Source organism: Lutra lutra, chromosome 2 (genome assembly GCF_902655055.1).
Source record: "Lutra lutra chromosome 2, mLutLut1.2, whole genome shotgun sequence".
Taxonomy (NCBI): Eukaryota; Metazoa; Chordata; class Mammalia; order Carnivora; family Mustelidae; genus Lutra; species Lutra lutra.
Genome location: NC_062279.1, coordinates 30729093 through 30735092, shown reverse-complemented (window position 1 = coordinate 30735092; position 6000 = coordinate 30729093).

Genomic DNA, 6000 nt, shown 5'->3' with positions numbered 1-6000 from the left:
TCATCTCATCACTGGAAGGAAGTTGGGTGCTGGGAATTGGCTCTGACACACAGCATTTTCTGTGTTTCCTTTTCATAGTGGAGAGGGTCTAGGATATAAGGGAAAATGCTTTTGTTACCTTATTACCTCCTAAAGGCATACTGATAAAGACTCTTCATCTGAAGAAGATGGAAAGTATACTTCAGGCTGACTGTGAGAAACCAGAAAGGCTCTAGAAAACTTGCCCAGCCTGAGTCCCCCCCCAACCCTATTCAAGAGAAAGGCTCAAGTCTGGGCAAGAAGGAACCACCAAATGAAAGCCAAAGAACAGAAGACAAGTGTTTGCTTACGTATGATGATAACTAATAATTAACATGATACAAAGTTTACATCTAGCTTATCTCTTAAAAAAAAACAACAACTAGGAAGTGTCCTTATTTCTTATTTTTATAGGGAGCTAGAGTTAGGATTATTTTCAATAAAATACATTCTTATTTAAATGAAGGATAATGTATGGGCAATTATATTAGACTCTCTTGCCATTAACAACAGAACTATATTAACTACATCACAAGCCTGGTGAGGAATATATCATGAGGCCAAGTCACCCACCACTCTTAATGGAGGATGACATTTTAAGGTATTGAAATCCAAAAAGCTTCAATCTATAAATTATTCATAAAAAGAATCCTGTTTTATGCATGAAGAGTGAATAGAACCTGAAAAATTGCTTATTGGATAGATCATGGGAAGGGATGAGGAACATTCATAACCAGTGTGGTTTCTTCCATTTAGAAATTAATCTGAGACCCGACTCCTCTAACTTTGTCACTGTACGGACTTTGCCTAGATTGTATTGTTTTGGGAAAAAAAAATATGGAGCATTTCAGGGCATCCTGGGTGCAAGCAAAGGAAAATGGGTGTGCACAGATATCCTATCAATTGAAGATCATGTTTTGCTTGTCTTATGACACATTTGCAATGAAGTTTGAAAATGGTATTCTGAAAATGCTACAAAGAGTTATGTTGCAGTAAATTTCTGTGAAATCATAATGAAACACTCATGAAAGAAGCCCTTAAAAATTACAGGCTTTTTGTGAAAGAGTGTGGCTACACAAGAAGCAAACATAAAATAAAGAAGTTATTTAAGTTACAACTTTAAATGCTATTTAATGATTTTGCTGCTTAATATACAGTTGTCATTAAAAAGGAATTTGCCTATTGGCATGAGATTGGAGAAATACTCAAATATATTTATGTGATGTGTTTGTGCAATGTAGAGTGTGTCATTTGGAACTGAGAAGCACAGGCTCCAAAACTTAAAAACCTGGAGTGGGGGTGGGGGTGGGGGAGGACCAAAGAGAAGGTAGCATCTGAATATTCCTATGTGCTAGACATGTATGGCTTCCTTACATGTATTCAAGTGTAAGCCTCATTACACACCACATCCTTGTAAAGTCACTTGGATTCCTGTATTAGTGATCAAGAAATAAGCTCAGAGAAGGGACATTGTTCAAACGGGTCAAGCCACTAAGTGCTGGGGACAGTGCTGGCCACAGTGCTGGCACAGGCCCCTCCTCATTTCACTGCAGGATGCTACCCATACAAGAGAATTCATTCCCATGGTTATACTTCATATTCTTAGAAAGCTGTGTTTAGGAAAAAAGTGCATAGTCACTAAGTCAAACAAATTGGGTTCTGGGGTAACCTAAACCAAAGTCAAAGGAGCTCATATTCTTTGAAATAGAAACTTGGTTTTCGATGTAACTTGCCTTGAGGCAATGAAAGGCTGAAAATGGCAGCCTTTGTTGAATCTGGAGTGGGGAAGGAAGGAGTGCAATGGGTACAAATAGGAGTTGTAGTCAGAAAACCTGGGTACAAGTGCTATCTCTGTAACTTACTAGATGGGTAGCTTCAGGAAACACTTTTAACTTTCCTGCACCTAAAATTTCCTCATTATTTATCATATCAACATCCCATGGGTTTAAGAGGATTATAAATGAAAAGGATGTTTTAAGCCATAAAATATTATAAAATATTACTTATGCATAATAGATTATTTCTCTGCATATGCGCAAATGTGTACATAAGCAATGAATGATTTTTGTATCTGTGAAGGTAATTCTCTAGCCTCTTTGGCATGTTGTGGGGTGGGAAGAGAGTCACTTTCTCCATCAAATTCTGTGCAGTAAATACATTTGATGGGGCAAAGGATAGAACTCCTACCCTATTCTCTGTCTCCTTTTATGAATTACTGGTCTCTTCCGGTTTGTTTTTAAAAACATCAGGTAGATCATGATGGGTTTCCTCCAAGTAACAAAATCCATTTGCAATCCCCATGCTAAGCAATGTTCTGAAGTTTACGGGAGCTCGAACACAACAGCTCACCAGAGAGGTCCAGCAATGACAGCCGCAGTTTGTGCACAGAAGCCCACAGGGACATGCGGGATTGGGTCTGGCTTCTCTGTCCAACCACAGCCTTATAAAGAGAGGAATAAGGTGGCTTACTGTAGCAGCAGGAGGGTCCTGTCTTACATAAACTGAAAGTATTTCTATTGCCTACCAGATCGGTCTTTTGGAGTAATGGTTTCCATAAATTTATTTTATTCTGCTTCAGAAAGGGCAAGCCCAAGATAGACTACAAAGTGATTCACATGAAGTCATCAAAATTTTCCACTCCCTCCAGCATCCTAAATCTCTAGACTTCAGAACTGCCTCACTGAACCCCTAATCCCTGGCATCAGGCCCTTTTGTCATTCATCATCAGGGGAGAGAGCAGGGAAATCTAACGATGTCCTCCCCAGACATTAGGTTACAAGGTGTTGTTGGCCTGGGTTTGACATTCCAGTCTACGGCATTGAAATGAATGGAGAATTGCGGTAATAATCTAGATATTCGGATAATCTTCATTCTCTCTGTACCAGGGTCCACTCCATAAGCTTCTGCCTCAAATATCAATATATGTTAGGTATCCGATTTTAACATACGTTACTAAGACAGCTGCTTGTAGTTTCTGGTTTGAGAAGGTGGGCAAAGCCTCAGCTTCAACTTGAAGATACAGGAAGTATCTCAGTCTTTAATTTTTCAATATTCCGTGCACTCCTTGATTTGCCAAATGGCTGGTTGGCTGGAGTGGACAAGGGAGATGGATGTGGCGGCTTCAGGATGGTGTGTATGAGGAATTGTGTGTGTGTGCGTACGTCTATGTAAGCCAAAGTTGACACAAATCACAGATATGAGGATTCTGGATTGTTTTGAAAAGTTCATAATGTAAATAGTAAGAACTAGTACAGTCAAAGGCCACTATTGGAATCTCTTAGACATCCAGACTGTTTGGGAAATGACACCAGTGGAGATCTTACTAGGTACTAGGAATCATGTACGTATATGAAGGTGGCCTTTGATGGCACGCATCGGGGACCCTCAAACTCCAGCGGAGGCCCCTGTGTACCCCCACAGGATTGCTGAGCTCTATTTCACATACTTTAGAAGTCCTAATCTTATCTAGAATGAGTAAATTGCTTGAAATATATAAAAAGTATTACCCATGCAAATACCTATTAGCTAAAATATGGCTTTTGTTTCGGCTAATTTCAACAAGAAAAGTTATCTCCTCATTTCTATGACTAAATCTTTGAATGTGGGAAATTTCTCATGCATAGGCCCTGCCCTGAGCAGTAAGATGGGCATTTCGTTTGATTTATTGATACCACGAGGGGGAAGAATCCAACTTAGCCTTATCTTCTCTCAAAACTGAATCAATAAATTGTGGGCCTGAATCCATAAATCATAGGCCTGATGGAAAATAAATTTACTGGAGCTACAGGAAAGCTGAGCATGGCCAGGTTCTGATGGCTGCTTCTTGGACCCTCTTGGCCGTCGGATTACTTGAATCCCGGTAACAGGTTTCCCTGTCACGACTGCAAGGGATTGTCACTTTGACATTTCCATTAGTCTGAAGAAGTCTCTTGCAATCACTACAAAATAACAACTGGGATCCAGGCAATCAGGCCCTAAGATGTCCTCTCTGATACGTTATTGGGGGGTGAGGAGAAGGGGAAGAAGACATCGTATTGCTTGCTTGTGGCCCCTTGGACATGGAAGACGGTGGTGAGCAGAACCACAGGCAGAAGGTGATGGAAGAAAAGGCAGTTTGGCAAAAGCAAGAGACAGAGGAGATGGTCATGGGGTCCATCAGACATGTTCCTACATTAATACAACTACCACAGTCAGCGGCAAGGTGCTGGTCTAACAGACTGAAACGTTAGTCTGCTGAGCAACACTCCCACGCCTCCACAGAGTAGCATTTTTATTGCAGTATGTCTTTCATGGAAAATGAACAAAACTTTAAATAAATCACAATTACTTATTGCTTAGTATTTTGGATAATAAATTCTTTAGTTTATCAGTACCTCAGGGCCTTCAAATGTGCATTCTTCAAATAGTTTCAATTACATATACATTCTTTCTCCTGAACAATAAATTATTCTTAAAAAAAAAAAAGGAAAAGGAAAAGATACATAATTTTAAAGCAAAGAAAAATGAAAAAAAAAAACCCATATATTTTTGACATTTATCTTAAACTTATATGAAAACAACTCTATGTTAGATGCTTAAATATAAATAATAAAGGACATTATGTTATTTACAATGTTACATAGTCAGTCAAGAGAGTAAGAAACGGACATTAACTCATAAAGACAGTAAATGATTTAGGAAAACATCCAAGTAACGTACGATGTGTATTTACAAAAGAATATATAATAGAACTCATGAAATGTGGCCATTTCCTTTTGCCTGCATTTCTCTGCAGTGTTTCACGGGTCTTTGCAGATAGAAATCTTTGTGGGTGGTGGAATGGAGCTAGTACTAAAAGATAAAACCAGGCCTTCCTTATTTTCATCCCTATGAGCCATGCACCTTTTAACTCGGGCCAAAAAAAGGAATAGTCATGAGCAAGTTACCCTGGATAAACTCCATCTCTATCAAGACAGTCACACTTAAGGAAGATATGGTCTGTTGGTGTTTGGGACACATTCACATATACTCAGGCAGAGTGCCATTTGGTGGAAAGCCTGAGGCTGTCTAGGCACTCTTGAAAAAAATAAACAAAACAAGTCATACCAGGCAAGAAGGGAGAATAGGATGGAAAACAAATCTTGAGTGAGAAAAGAAGTTTCACCTGTACTGCACTACCCCTTGGTGGGATAGGATTTCAGACCCAGGAAACACAGCTGCTGTCAAACTTCTAGGTGATTTCCACCCCTGAAAACCCCCGAAAGCTTGCCACAGGCTGGGAGCATGGGTCTACACCCCTTCTTCGGATTACCACCACACCACCTGAGTTTCTAGACAGGGATGGTTGAAAGCCATGTGGTGACTAAACATCACAAGAGCAGTCCCTTGGAACACAAAGCTGGTGGTGGCAGCAGGTAGCCCTGAGGAGACAGCTGGCCTTTCTTACCAGGATAAACTCTTCTTCTACAGAAGGAAAGGCTATCCCAGCAAATATGCCACCTCTCTGAGTGACCAGAATCAAGCTGTAAAGAAAACATCCTCTTGTCCTAAATGTCCCTATATATTTGTGACCTGAAAATGTATGTAGAAATTTTCATACTGAGGAAAATGTTGGTTCCTCTCAGCAGAAGATTTCATTTATTCCAGAAATTCTCCACAATGAGCCATTGGATTACTCCAATGCCCTAAGATTTTTGCAACAGAAATTTTAGACTTTTCATTAATGGTAGAAATTTCTTTATTGACATAGTCTCTGAATGAGCCAAGGCCTTCAAAGGCAATATTAGCATAATTTAAAGGACCTCTTTGGGTGGACTGTCCTCTTCCCCCTTCCAGGAGCTTACTCATTTCTACAGAACAGGGAAATTGGAGCAACTTGGGCAGCCCGACAGAGCACAGAGAAAGTGGCACGTGGGTAATGAAGGACGGTTCAGGACACCAGATACTCAGAGAAACTTCAAGGACCTGCAGACAGACATCTTTGTGGGTTGTAGAAACATGAAA